General features: G+C 36.8%; 1 pseudogene; it reads right to left on the bottom strand.

The window, feature by feature from the left end:
* Positions 1–5,947: 5,947 nt before the first annotated feature.
* On the bottom strand, positions 5,948–6,831 carry LOC135123019 (eukaryotic translation initiation factor 6-like; annotated as a pseudogene).
* Between the last annotated feature and the right edge of the window lie 8,860 nt (positions 6,832–15,691).

Raw genomic sequence — 15,691 nt, 5'->3', positions numbered from 1 at the left:
AGGAAATACAAAATTAAATGAATAAATATACGAAAATCATCACAACGAAACTATGTACATAATGTAGTCTCTTCATTAACCGCGTCCTGGTAACCTGAACGTCTTTTCGATAGCCAAAAATTCTCTTGATGTTGTTTTGATTCCTACATATGCAATAGTATTATTTGCCGCTAGCACTGCTGCTAAGGCTTTGTTACAATAATTGACCGTTCCAGGCTACAAATAAAAGTATAGTGTATATACTAGATAATAACTGTAAAACGGTATAATATCTATAAGTTTTTAGATTTTCGATTGAGAGCCATTCGATCTAGTTCGATTCGCGTTCTTCACTTTGACAGAGAGAACTATAAATTTCTATGAATCAGAATACTTAAACTTGACTTAAATGTCGCCTCATTTTACCCCTAAAACCCAAAAAAACAGCTTACGCTCAGCAGTTTTCCAAAATTTACGTTGTGGATTGTACAGACAGGAATGGCCTGGATTTTAGTTCAGAAGGTGATAACCCAAACTTCCCGCCTTTAAATTGACCTTAAAACAGTTTGAAAGGCCCGCAAAAATTCAAAAATTCAAGGTTTGGCCTTGGTTGTGATCGTCTAACAAATAGGAACCTACGTTGTGTTTTTTTTTGTTTTTGAAAAATTGCGGGAAGACGTTCTTTCATACAAATGAGCATATACTGCATGTGAGTTGAGAGCGCAAGAAATAATAGACAAAATTAGGGAGGTCAAAATCCTTCCTTAGGAGGATAGGAAACGAAGAGCGAAAGGGACTCAGCTTGCCCTTCTGGCGACTCCGCAGGGTTAAGGCGTCATCGGTCTTCATTCCCAAAAACCCCCTGGGGTTTTATTCACCGAAATATTACATTTCAAACACCTTAAGATATATGAAAGAAAACACTCGCGAATTGACAGACATACACACATGAAAAACGAACAAACAGAAAATTCTGTACATCCGTTTGGGATCAGTACAAATATTTGAATATCACAAATTTAATAAAACAAAGCAAAAACTGAATCAAGTAACTGGATGCAAACACACAAGTTATTACAGACGTGTGGCGGCAGATCTCTTTTTTTTTAGTTACGGCAGTTAACAGGAGCACAACAAAAGTACCCCCGGGGTGTTGTAGCATAAGCGGAGTTTGGGGCTACCGGTCTGGGGCTGTTCTCCCCCCACGACGGTGATTCTATCTATCACAAAGCCTACCCCACACGCATATCTCCATTACGAACGTGCCCTGCGGAACTAGGCCATGACGGTCGTCCAACCCGCAAGAGATCTCGACTATTGGGCCCAATCGAGAAATTTACAACATCGGCGGCCGCCCCTGAATCTATCCAAACCTGTGGATTTGTACAGGTGACACGATCAATCTTGCCAGCCCGACTAGGAACCGAACTTCGCTTCTGCCATGTTTTCTGTGTTATTTAACCTCAATTCCATTTTAAAATACATATTCAATCTCTTATAACTCTGATGTTAACAACAACTGAACAAGTGTTAAAGTTTCAAAGAGCAATAAACAACATTTAGATTCGCCATACAACCTTGTGAGATTAAATTTGGACATCAAATAATTTATATGATAGAAACATTCATCAACAAAGTATTTACAAAACAAAACTTAGCAAGAATTTATGAAACAAAAGATCTGGTGTGAAATAAACTTGTACAAATAGAAATATTATGTGAGGTTAAAACTGTCGAACATGAAATTTACGTTCAATTAAAATTATACAACAAATAAAATTACTGAGGTTAAGATTGTGAGAGTAAGAAATATAGTATGCGGTGGAAAATTGCAGAGTTAACAAAATTTACAGGAGATTGATGTTTCCCACACTTTATCAACGGTTCAATCAAAGATTTTACATTATGTTAAATTATGTCATGATCTAAATGATTGGTTACTTCAAAAAAACAATTTACTTTGAAAGTTTAAAATACCGCGAACTAGTTACCCCAACAAAACACATAATAAACCAACACAAAAATATCCAATCATCGCTCCGAGGGAAAAAGCGTCTCGGTGATGTAAATTTTAAAATCGTTGGGAGGAAAAAGCGTCTCGGTGATGTAAATTTTAAAATCGTTGCGAGAAAAAAGCGTCTCGGTGATGTAATCAATCTGTGGCGTTGTGATGGCATGCGTTGACGAATTAATCAATCTGTGGCGTTGTGATGGCATGCCCTGATGAATTAATCAATCTGTGGCGTTGTGAGGCATGCCCCGATGAATTAATCATGATAACGATGATAACCGCCAAAGGGAAGAAAACATTTTAAACCCCTCCCGCCAGTTCCCAGTATAATAAACTTGTTTAACTGCCGTAAATGACCTATTAGGAATCTTGTGTGAAAAATTTAGAAGTGTTATAATGTAACACTTACGTATATGCATCCAGGGACCTATTCGTAATTAAACATAAGGTGTTTTTCCTTACTAAGTGAATTTCAGAAAATCTTCTAGCAAGCGGTTTATTTAAATAATCCTGATTGTTAAACTGTGTTTGCATTAGCTGACTATTAAGAAAAGCTAACTTGATTGGTGAATTTACAAACAATGAAACAAATTTACAGCACGTGTCTCGCGTCGACTGGAAGTCCGCATTTCTCCGATTAAAACGGCGCAAGAATTAACCGCGCGGGTTGGGGACAACAAGAGTGATGTCAGTTACGATTAATTGTTGTTAAAAAAAGGCTTCCTCCCATTTTATTAACTACCAAACCAACTAATTTAAACCTAGCGCTTACCACGTGTTTACGCTCACACAAGCACATCCAGAATGAATCTACGCCCTGCAGCTTCCCTCTACCAACCAATCAACCCTCTAACTAAAAACCCCTAGCGCTAAATCGTCCGTTTACCAAGCAAGCATTTCCGTGTACACGGTTGCCTATGTTTAACGATTTCCTTTTTTTGATTGAATTTTTTTTTCTTTCAAATTCAAATCATTCAGCGCGAAAACTTTGATTTAAATTCGGTCACCACATAGTCAAAAACAAAGTTTGGAATTTTTATCCTTGTGATGTTTACTTTTACCATTACTTTACCGATTATTATGTGCATACAAATTTAAATAATATACAGCGTTGCTAAAAAGTATGGAGTTGAATTTCTCGAAAACGGTTCTTTTTTACATGTGGACACTGAATTGCTCTACATATTTCAGCGTTTCATTCTTTGCTAATGGGTTTAATTGGTTGCATAACTGTAGAATGTGTAAGTATTGATAAACCAGAACTTTTATTGGAATTTACTTCTCATACCAAGTTAAAAAAACTAACTGACAAAAAGTTCTACTTTTATGGTGTCGTACAGACATCACGTTAAATTAACGTTACACAAATTTGCACAGTTTGTTTTACAGCTGCACGTAGTGGCGCAAGTCAGTATTGTGGATTGTTACACCTTTTGTACGCGGTGAAATGTTATTGTCTTTGGTCTTCTATTGATTTTATTTAAAAAAACACCCCGAAACTACTTGATGATTGTTGAACGTTTATGTACTCGTATTTGAGGAATGTCCTCTCCAACAAATGAGGTAAGTGAAATCCTACTTAAATTTTATAAAATACCATATTTCTATGCCGTGATGTCAGCATTCTTATGATGCTACTACTTTTCATAAAAAAATTAAAACTCAATTCTGTAGTCTACCAAAATTTGTTACTCTGTACGTTTATTGTCTTTGCCATTTCTATTGAAACACCACCTGTTGATTTTCCTTAAAATTTAGCAATTGGTAACAGCTTTCGATTGACTGACAACGGCTTTTAATTAGAAAATTGTCTGAATATGAACGTTGCCAAGTTTACAATTAACAAGTGGTGTTTCAATAGAAATGGCAAAGACTATATGTTGCTATGTTGACATTTTGTTCACTTTTACCACGACTTTTGTGATTATTTATTACGTGGTTATATATTTTTTAGGCGAATAAAAGTGCTGATTTGATCGCCGCCGTCGTTCAAAATGACGTCGACTTCCTTAAATATTTCTCAAATTGCACAGATTTGTACAAAATCGACCATTCAGAAGACGGTAATTCTCTGCTACAAATTGGCATTATCCACCAAAAGTGGGTATATTTCTGATTACTCTCTCTATTCAATAACAACAAATCATACTTTAATTAATTTTAGGAAAGAAGTTTGTGACTACTTACTGTCACTACCCGACTTTCCCTTGGATCATGAGAACAACGACCTCCTGACAGCGTTGGCTCTAGCGTTACGCGGAAATGGCGAATTATGTGATCACATTTCTTACGAACTGATTAAAAGAGGGGCATCTGTTAACACCGTTTCGCTTGAAGATGGCGTCACCCTTCTACACTACTCTGTGAATAAATCTTTAGTCAAACTATCAAAACTTCTAATGGAGCTGGGTTACGACGTAAACGCGTTAACCAGCAAACAACTGTCACCGCTGTGCTGTTGTCTAGATTCCAGTTCCATAGATGAAATCAAAGCAGAGCTAGTGGCAGCTTTGCTCTATTACGGTGCTGACCCGACAATAGGTACCATTTTCGGTTACAGTACTTTTGAATTTGCGGTAAAATTCAGTTCGTTTTCTGTAGAAGAAGCGTTGTTTTACTACACTTTCGATCAGTACACTTGTGTAGATATCCATTTCGAGATATTGTTAAAATTGGCCAACGAAAGATCGCCGTTTTTTCACCAAATAGTTCAACGGACAAACAATGTCATTTTGGGAAATCTGCCCATGTTCTATTACCACCTTCTGTTTTTAATCGATGTCGAGTATTTAGATGTTTTGATTTTTTTATGTGGCGACGCAATAGCCCAAGTTTTCGCCCAGGTTAAATTCTCAGTTTATAAAATGTCCAGTTTTTATGAACCCACGTTTCTTCGGAATTTAGATTTTCTTCTTGGAAGTGACTTGCGTCACGACACCATCAATTTCATCGTCATGTTTAGTGACATATTTTATATTTATTTTTTAGTGGCTGTCGAGTATGGTGAATCTATGATGGTTGAAAATGTGTATTATTTGTTGTCGTACGGTTTGAGACTGAACGAGTCGCATTTGGAGGCTTTTTATGACCGGTACGGGTATGGAGAATTAGTGAAAATAGCATTACATATGGATATAGAAAAAACTAATAGCAAGCATTATAGTAACAGTTCTTTGTTGGTTTTTTTGTATGATGTTAATATGACTTTGGAAAAGTATTTGCAGGATTCTAGTCCGTACTACCCTCCTCAGAATCTATGCGAACTGTTGCCTTATTTTGTGCATTCGAAGTTACATTTACTGTGTCAACATGAAGGGATTGTAAAGGTAGATGTGTGGCTCAGTCGACCGACGGTTCCGTTGTTGGTCGAACTGGCTCGAAACGTTTTTCGTAGTTATTTCATCGAGAGGTTTAATATCAGAAACGCCAAACAGTTTTATGCACTCATTAATGGGCTTCCTGTAAGTCATGTATATAAGAAAATAATTACCTATGAAACGGAGCTATATTAACATTGTAATATTTCAATGATTCTAACTGACGTCACATTATTTTCAAATATTTGTAATTAGAACTATGATTTTTACTATTTTATGTACTTAATTGTTCAGATTCCACGTCTTCCTACTTGTAAAGTATTTTGATACAAATATAGCAGTTTTCAATTTGTTTTTGTTTTATTTCGGAAACGCTAAATATTATAACATCACAGTTACATTGAAATGGGCTTAGGAAGTCAAGTTAAGTCAATCCTGCCTTAAACGATGGACAACAGTGTATGGAAAAGTAGATCTGTCGGATGTGACGATTTTGTTATCAGTCAAATTAAAGTTTGTTGCTTTGTAATAATAACAATAATAATAATTTATTTCCAACGTGAAAATCCAATTACAGGAAATACAAAATTAAATGAATAAATATACGAAAATCATCACAACGAAACTATGTACATATGTTGTAGTCTCTTCATTAACCGCGTCCTGGTAACCTGAACGCCTTTTCAATAGCCAAAAATTGTCTTGATGTTGTTTTGATTCCTGCATATGCAATGGTATCATTTGCCGCTAGCCCTGCTGCTAAGACTTTGTTACAATAATTGACTGTTCCAGGCTACAAATAAAAGTATAGTGTAGTTATTTACTCAGTAAAATGTCTTCCGCTTACGATTAGAGGTAACCCTAGTAGTGACGATAAATCTTCCAAATCAGTTTGACTGATATCGACGTGCACTAACCCTCCATTATTATTCAAAACACAGTATGAACCAACAAGAGGATTATTAGCTATCACATGACGAAAAATTTCAACTTGTAAGGTATCTTCGATAATTTCTTCGCTTTCCTGTAAAACAAAATCCATTCACAATATATACATTGGACGCTTCGTAATCTAATGGTAACCACTGTAACTGTGTACAATTCACCGGTTATTGCATTACATTAAACCCAACTAAAATGTGACGATATCTCGTAAACGTAGGAAACGAGTTCTCGTTCATAACATTTTCCTATCCGTGAGAAATGAGTAAGGTCGTTCCTGTTACACAATATATTTTATTGGAAAAGTATCACGTACCTTGTCTAATTCTGGATGTACCAAGGCAATCTGATCATTACATACAACTACGTTTCCTAATGCTGATAGCTTTTCTTCATTTTTTTAAATTTGGATGGACTCCGGTATTTTGTCTCTAATGTGTTCTAATTCTGTGTCGTAAATCGCTTCACTTACAAGAACTCCATGATTGTTTCCCACGCACATTCGACCTATTACTCTACACCCGCTTAATGAAGTTCTTATCAGAGGGTTTTCAGGCAGATCGCCTTGAACAGTCCTGTAACAATTTTGATTCGAATTAGAAATAGAAAGTTTCAGAGTCATCTTACGCTGATTATTTTTTAACAATTTTGTTTTCCCATCGTGTAGTAGGATTTTTCAACATGTATTTAATTGTCTTGATTCAGGTTATATGGGAAAATAGTAGATTAAACATCGCGGGAGAGAAATAATAATAATAATAATAATAATAACCTGTTGGGCAATAACAACAGGTTGTTACCCTATTACAGGACAAAATCTAAATTAAATGTTACGCACAAATCTATAATTAACTTAAAATTTTATGATAAATACAATAACCAAATGTAAAACCCTAATATAAAAACCAATAAAATAATAAGTACTAATCAATTAAAGAAACTAATAGAGAAGAAATTACATTTTATCATTAAAAATATCATAATAAAATACATCAGCATCATGGCACATAGTTGTCAGCGGTGTTCTCCTAAGTATATTTGTTTTTGGTGTAGAAAAATCAAAAGTTGATGCATATCGAGAGTTCAAGCGTGGCACATGAAATTTTATAAGCGATAATATGTTGCTACAGTCTAAGCGATTGTGAATAAGCTTCCAAATAAAATGAGCACCATATTCTTTTCGACGACTAAAAAGCGACTGAAAATTATGCCGTCGCAGTAAATTGTCATAATCACATGTCTAGGTGGGTATACTCCATCGATCTTGAAAGATAAATATTTTAGGAATCTTCGTTGAATTTTTACGATGGTTAACTGATGACACACGTAATATGGGGCCCAGACCACACGTGCATATTCTAACTTGCTTAGAACAAACGAAAAATACAACGTCTTAAGGAGAGAGAAATCGTTAAAGAATTTCGATGTACGCATTATAAATTCAAGGGATTTTGATGCCGATGATACTGTAGATTCAATATGGTTAATAAAAGTAAGATTTGAGTCAAAAAGTACTCCGAGGTCTTTTGCTGAATCTGCTTTGAGAAGTACATGACCATTAATATTATATGATGAAGAAACTGACTTTATTTTGCGAGTAAACGTAAGAAAATAGCACTTATCCACATTCAAAGTTAAGAAATTAGACACTGAATATTGAGCAATAATATTTATGTTATCCTGTAGAAGATTTACATCCATATCATTGAATACAGAGGAATAAATTTTTAAATCGTCTGCATATGCAAGTACAGGACATGTAAGAGATCTGAGCAAATCGTTAATAAAAACTATGAAAAACAGTGGTCCCAGATTGGAACCCTGCGGTACACCTGATGTCGAGACATATTCATACGATGTAAACCCGTTATAAAAAACATAGTTTATTCGATTTGAGAGGTATGACTTAATAAGAGCAATAAATGATGGTGCAAGACCAAAAGAACTAAGTTTGTTTAGTAGCAAGCCATGATCAACCATATCGAAAGCACTAGAAAAATCGGTGTAGACAACATCCACTTGACCAGCATTATCTAATTGCTCACATATAAACTGAGTAATAGTTATTAAATTTGTTATTGTGGACCTACCAGGTAGGAAGCCGTGTTGATTTGGGGATATATAGGGCTGAATGTGATTGAATATGGATTTGTAAATTACTTGCTCAAAAACCTTGGCAAAATTAGACAGAATTGCAATCGGTCGATAGTTTTTCAACTGGGTGTAATCATTTTTCTTGTGCACCGGTACAATTCTCGCACGTTTCCAACGAGTCGGAAAAGAAGAACTGGAGATAGCTTTATTGATGATTATTGTCAATGGTGTCGCTAAAGCATATCTTGCGTCGTGGAACAAAAAACTGGGAATTTGATCATCTCCCGCAGTATGTTTAATAGGAAAAGATGCCATAATTTTCACGACTTCCTGGTCAGACACACACATAAGTTTAAAAGATGGAAGATTGCAATTGTCATTGGGAGTCACATTTGAGTCAGGGTGATATATACTTGAGAAAACTTGTGCAAAGCCATTCACTATTTCTTCAGGAGTTTCAAACGATACGTCATCTTGATACATTTTACCGGGTATTCTTGTAGTACCTTGCTTTAACTGAACATATTTAAAAATTTCGCGGGGGTTATTACGAACTGAGTTTTCAACCTTCATTATATAATCTCGATAAGAAAGCGATATTTGTCTTTTACAAAGTGCCCGAAGTCTTTTATATTCTTCGAAGAATGAGTCTACATTTGATGATGACCACTTTTTTCTATAGTAGTCTTTAGCTTTTAGGTTAGAGATAATACTTGGTGTAAACCATGGTGGATAAGAAGCTTTGTGACTACAGGCGGCATACTGAGGCACGGAACAATTCAAAATGTTATATAGATGATCATAGAATGTGTCAAGCGCATCATCGACGTCAAGACATTTTTCCAGAAAAGTCCAGTCAATACTAAGAAGGTCATCATATAAATATAAAAAATTGGCTTTACGGAAGTTATACCTTGTAGTTTTTGCAGAGGGAAAGAACGATACATTTGACTTAGACGGATATTCAACGTGTAGTGACAAGGCCGGGTGATAAGAATCTTCTTTAACAAAGGGGTGTAGTTCTCGGCTTACAACAATTTTCTGAAGATTCGAAAAGACTAAATCTAGTCGTTCATTGTTCAAATTACGAATGCTATTATGTTGATGTAGTTGAAGTGAGTCACAAAAACTTCGGAGTGATCTTACTTTAGGACAATTTGTATGCAAATTATTAAAATGGGGTAAGTTAAAATCACCAACCAACAAAATAGATTGGGCTACCAGAAGAACCTCAACAGCCTCAAAAAATAATTCATAGTCCGCAAGAGAGACCTGAGGTGGAATGTAACATGCTACTAAGAACAAAATATGTGAGCTGCACTGACATTTACAAATAATAAAATCAATTAGTGGAACTAAATTTCCAATAGCTGCAGTGTCAATTATTTGATAGGTTATTTTATTAATTAAACCAGCAACCACACCACCACCCATAGTACGAGCCACAGTGTCAAATTTTCTGTCGCATCTTACTACATTATAATTAGACGGAAATAATTCAGCATTTTTAACAGAATCATTCAACCACGACTCAGTTACAACTATTATATCAAAAGCAAGTTCACAAGCATTAACATAGAAAGTATGAGTTTTAGACCGTAATCTCCTAGCATTTTGGTAATATAAAGTAAGATTATTTAAGATACTGTTGGGCTTTTTCAGTTTAAAGTGGGCAGAGTAGGTAATAATCGTAGGAATACCATTTCTATATTTGATTCGTAGGTTATTTTCACCATTTGTTATGCGATTGTTCATCTCAAATTTTGTGTTTTTATAAATCTGAATTTGCATAGGGATGCGATCAGAAGATATGGAAATACCAGCAAAATCATTAGAAGTTTTAAGAGAAGCAGTGTTGGATGTATGATTGTTACTCATACATACGTACCGAAAAAGATTGATATAAATGAAACACAAACATGTGCTGTGTAACACTGTATTTACTTGTTGTTGACAGTTCGGAGTCTATGTACAAAGTTGTTAAAATCGGAAGCGATACATTGCAGGTAAAAGAGAAAGTTGGGGACGCTTGTTGACAAGGGTTGCGGTTGGTAGGTAAAACCGAAACCCGAACATGGTCCAGCGCCTTGAAAGAACTAACTTTCAACATGACAAAATATAACAATCACAAATATGAAATACATAATATGTGTCTACATGACAGGTGCATACATTGACAATGAAATAGAGTACAGAACACATAGAAAAAAAAGGGTAAATTTAGACACTGCACATTTGTTTATGTCGGAAGCACACACAGCTTAGTCACTTGCAGGTTAATCACATCATGCGCGGTTCTCACTGTCACTACGCGAATGGGGCCATGTAGACCGGGATGAACAGTAATAACGCGTCCCAGTGGTCCATATAAGCGGGAGTGTGTGGTCTTCCTTAACGACCACCAAATCGTCCACCTTATGCTGTTGTGGCTGGCCTTGGTCCATTTTGGGCGATGATGAAGTTGGCCCATATGTTCTGCTGTCCACCGTTTCCAAAATTGCTGCTGAGTGCGGCTGAATTCTTGCCACCTGGAGAGCCGGTTCGTTGAGACCGTGGTGACTTTATCCTCTGGAATAACAGTTAGAGGGGTTCCAACGAGGAAGTGGCCGGGAATTAAAGGAGTCAGGTCATTTGGATCTTTGGACATGGCGGTTAACAGGCGCGAATTCAAGCACGTTTCGACTTGTATTAGCAACGTCTGTATTTCCTGGAAATTAAATAAAAATGCACCAGTAACGCGCTTCAGCCGACTTTTCGCAAATTTGACCGCCGCTTCCCAGACACTCCCCATATGTGGCGCGGAAGGCGGAATGAAATGAAAATTCATGTGGTTAGTTGTCAAATCATTCAGCAAATTTGTATTCGAAGCCCGTTTGGCTAAAGTGACACGTGCTTGGTAAAGCACGGGATCATCCCACCACAAAGTTTTTTCGTATCGTCTGTCTTCGAGTTGAAATAAAATTTGATGATACATGTTACAAATGTCCGCAGTAAAAGCGACCTCATGCGTCCTATATCGAATTATTGAATCGGAAATGTCGTTTTGTATTTTTGGCCCTGTACTCAGACAAGCATTTATGCTTTTTCCGACTAATGGTTTGACTGACCCGTCAAACACTACGCAAATCTTTTCAGTGACCCCGTCATTTTTGGAAACCGCATGGTGAGGCAAGAAATGACGGGGTTCACTTTCGATTTTTTGCGCTGTCAATGAACCTAGTAAAAGCATGTGATCTAAATTAATGTTTTCTTTTATAAAATTATGATCGTTGATTTCTAACATAATATTTTTTGCGAACTTAAGTTCCGATGAGTACAATCGTTGAAGCGGAATTGGGAAACTCTTGCTAAAGGTTAATCTGACTTGAAATCGTCCGTTGGACAATTGAGTGGCATTGTTAATAAAATAGTTCTCATGTTGTATTTCAAGAGCTGTGAGCGGCTTATCATCGTTTGAATAACTTTCAAGTTTCCAGAACTTTTCAACCTGGTTTTCTAAATTGACATTATTGACCGCGCAATGTAGATTTTGACGAGTGTTACTGGTGGGGCATCCATGCAATGGCCCTCCTGCAATCCAACCTAATAAAGTTTTTTGTAATATTAAGCCATGTCCTATCGTTTGAATTTGACCTACACATAACAGTTGCCAAAATAATCCAGCTCCGATTAACAGATCGATTGGCTGTGACAAATTGAAATTAGGATCGGCAAGTTTTACCGCTTCAGGTATGTCCAGCTCATCTTTAGAAAAGGTACGGACAGGTATGTTCTTCGAAATTTTTGGGATTACCAGACAATTTAAAGCTGTTGTAAATGAGTAATGCAACGACTCGATCTGTACCTGAACCTTTTGTCTAGCGGTTGTATTTGAACATTGAATACCTGCTACGACCATATTTGCATTTTCTGTACTTAAACCCAATTTGTTAGTGGCGGCTTCAGTAATAAAATGCGATTCTGAACCCACGTCTAACAAAGCCCGGAATTTTTGAAATTTGTTTTTACAATCCTTTATTAGAATTATTGCTGTAGACAAAAAGGCTTGTGGAAAAAGGGCGGATGAGCAATAAACTCCACTGGTACTAGGCTGGTTTTCGTTTGAATGGGAGGGTTGGTCACTATGTAAAAGTGTATTATGTTTCAATTGGCATAATTTACATGACATAGATTTACAGCTATCGGACGTATGCGATGGTTTGAGACAATTTTGACATAATTTCAACCTATCTACCTGAGACCTTCTTTCCGAAACACTGAGTTTTAAAAAGGTAACACAGTTGTAAATTAAATGAGATTTTTTACAAAAATAACAAGTGGATTGTGTACTATTGCGATTTACTGCCGCTGTAAATGTAGACACCTTTTGTGTTTTAAGTGTATTATAAAAAGGTAGCCATTCAGTATAAATTCCGCTAAACGGTTTAATAACAATCGGGAGCGACTGCACCGATGGTGACGGTGTGCTCGTAGGTGCGTTACCTTGCGGTGCAGGTGAAGATGTGTTAACGCGTTTTTGTTCAATAGCATCTTCGACATCTGCACATAAATCGTAATACGCGTTTTCAAAATAAAGTCTTGTGGTAGCTTGTTCTAAATCGGGGGTGGCGTCATCAAGAGCTTCAATCTGAGAATGGATTTTGTCAAACTGAGCCTTAATACGTACAAAATCGCGCAATCTTACTCTTAGTCGAGAAGCGGATGTACTTAGATTGTTTGTTTCAAACCATAACTTGAAACGCGATATTTCGTCGTGAATGCGATTTCTTTTTAAGAATAAAATTTGTAAATTTCCTGCATCCTCTGGTGTAGGATTTGAGTCCGAAAATGTTTCGGCATTGTCGTCACCTTCCGCGCCTGCCATGTGTGGAGCATCGAAAGTTTGCGAACGCGTCATAATCATTTGAAAAACCGCTTAGTTGAAATACGTAAAACTGGTACAGTTCGGGCAAGGTAAATGGTACTTGCCAATGAAATTTAAATAAAATGACGTGCAATTATGGTCGAATGCGTGCTTGACCGGAAATAGATAAAGAAAAGGAATAGTTGGAACCCACTCACCGCAATAAGGCCCTCTGGCACCTGGGACGGCTAGACTGATTCGCTGCTCTCCTGTCCGGTTGGGAATTTCCAATGGCTGGATCCCGTCTCCCGATGCAGGCGTCGAAAATTGCCAAAACCGTAATAAGATCACCTGGAGCCTGGGTGAATTGACTGGATGGGCTGAATTCGCTGCTCTCCTGCTCGGTAGGGAACTCCGATGGCCGGTAGGTCACGTCTCCCGATACAGGCGTCGAAAATTACCAAAAACGTGATAAGGTCACTTGGAACCTTGGATGAAACGACTGGATGGGCTGGATTCGCTGCTCTCCTGTCCGGTAGGGAACTCCGATGGCCGGTAGATCACGTCTCCCGATACAGGCGTCGAAAAATGGCACCACCGCGTTTTATTGTTGAATTCACAGCACTGGATCACACATGTGGAGAGATCCGGCTCGAAGGACCAATGTTGGGTGTATGATTGTTACTCATACATACGTACCGAAAAAGATTGATATAAATGAAACACAAACATGTGCTGTGTAACACTGTATTTACTTGTTGTTGACAGTTCGGAGTCTATGTACAAAGTTGTTAAAATCGGAAGCGATACATTGCAGGTAAAAGAGAAAGTTGGGGACGCTTGTTGACAAGGGTTGCGGTTGGTAGGTAAAACCGAAACCCGAACAAGCAGCATTCTTTAATGCAGTGTTCACATTATTAATAGTAGGTAATATTACTTTAATAGGCCGACATCGATTATCTTTTGAACCATCAAATCTTCCTAGTCTAAAGAAGCTTATTTGTTCTTCATTAACATTTAATGTGGAGAGAAATTTTTGGTACTACAGTCTCATCTAATTGAATCTGTTCTTTATTTGATTTAACATTATCCTCCTTGCAACCATATATAATAATATTACATTTGCGTTTCTCCCTTTCAGCTACTTCTTGGACAATTTTTTCGGCCTCGAGTAAGGAAGCAGGAGAATTAGGAGATTGTTGATCGAGGACAGTCGACTTCAAGGTTTTAATATCATTTTGCAACTCGACAATGACTTTTTTCAAATCAGTTATATTGTTTCCCAGTTGAACGCAATTTTTACAAGTATAGTTTAAGCCAGAATGTTTGGTATGTATTTTCCTAGCCTCAGCTGCTGAGATATTAACACAATCGATCTTAAAAGCTTTATCGCAAATACAACAATTTACGGTTTTGTGCACTTCAGCAATGGCACCACAGCAGCTACAGTTTACATTACTCATTGTAATTGTTGTACTAAAAAGGATAAAGAACAGGGACACTATCTTCACACTAGCGGTGCCAGTCGCAGTGGCTTAAAAGAAAACTCACAAAGGTAAAATGGCAACGGTAAGGGTCAGCAGTGGAGTACACAGGAGAAATGAGAAAATAATGAAACCGATTTAATTAAGCGTGGAGGCACTGTACAATAAACACAGTGAGAGAAAAAACTACTCAGAAAAACATGCGCGATAATCTATTGGATGATAAGTGTTGCTAACTTACCAATAAAATTACGAATCAATTGATGATTACAGAAGGAAACAGATTATACCACACTAAACAGCAAATTTAGGGCTATCAAGCAATATAAGTATTATATTTAAATTCACAAAGGAACTTTGATAAATTTGTATTAATAGCAGCCACGATGCAAACGTTGATTTGCGAGTTTAATAGATATGCGATATAAGAGAAATGCATGATTTTTGGATTTTGGAACAAAATCGCTAACTCATTCAAGATTTATATTATTACGAATTTAACAATCATAAAGCCCTTTAAAAATGTGGAATTTAAATCCTCGCGAAATGCTAGAAATACAAAGCGCAAATTATTACGAAAGCAACCCAAAAAAAAAGCCAACTTCTGCAACTTTATGTAAAAAAGAAATCATGGAGATTGTAAAATACTATGATGAAGAGGCACCATGTGGATTACAAAGGAAATTTTACCATATTGCTTCATATGAATTAACTTGGCGCAAAAAAGAAGGTTCGCAATGTTTCTCAAAATATATATCTCGAGATATGCATTTTGTGTTGCACTAAAAGTTGGGTCCGTTATTATTAAGACCCACCACTGACCCGGAAATGACCGGCATTCAGGCAAGACTTCTATCATTACGGGTACTAAGACCAAGTAATGATATGCATTGATTAGATTAGCAGAACAACTTTCGAGATTCTAGAATTACAGCATACAAATTAGTCTGCTATTATTCTCTAATCTCACCCCATCCCCAAAAGTCTAGCGTAACTACCGACCATTTATCCGCGCATCACT

Source organism: Zophobas morio, unplaced genomic scaffold, assembly GCF_036711695.1.
Source record: "Zophobas morio isolate AGI-343-1 ecotype UQ-CSIRO unplaced genomic scaffold, CSIRO_AGI_Zmor_V1 ptg000006l, whole genome shotgun sequence".
NCBI classification, from domain to species: Eukaryota; Metazoa; Arthropoda; class Insecta; order Coleoptera; family Tenebrionidae; genus Zophobas; species Zophobas morio.
This window is presented reverse-complemented; position numbering and strand designations above follow the sequence as displayed.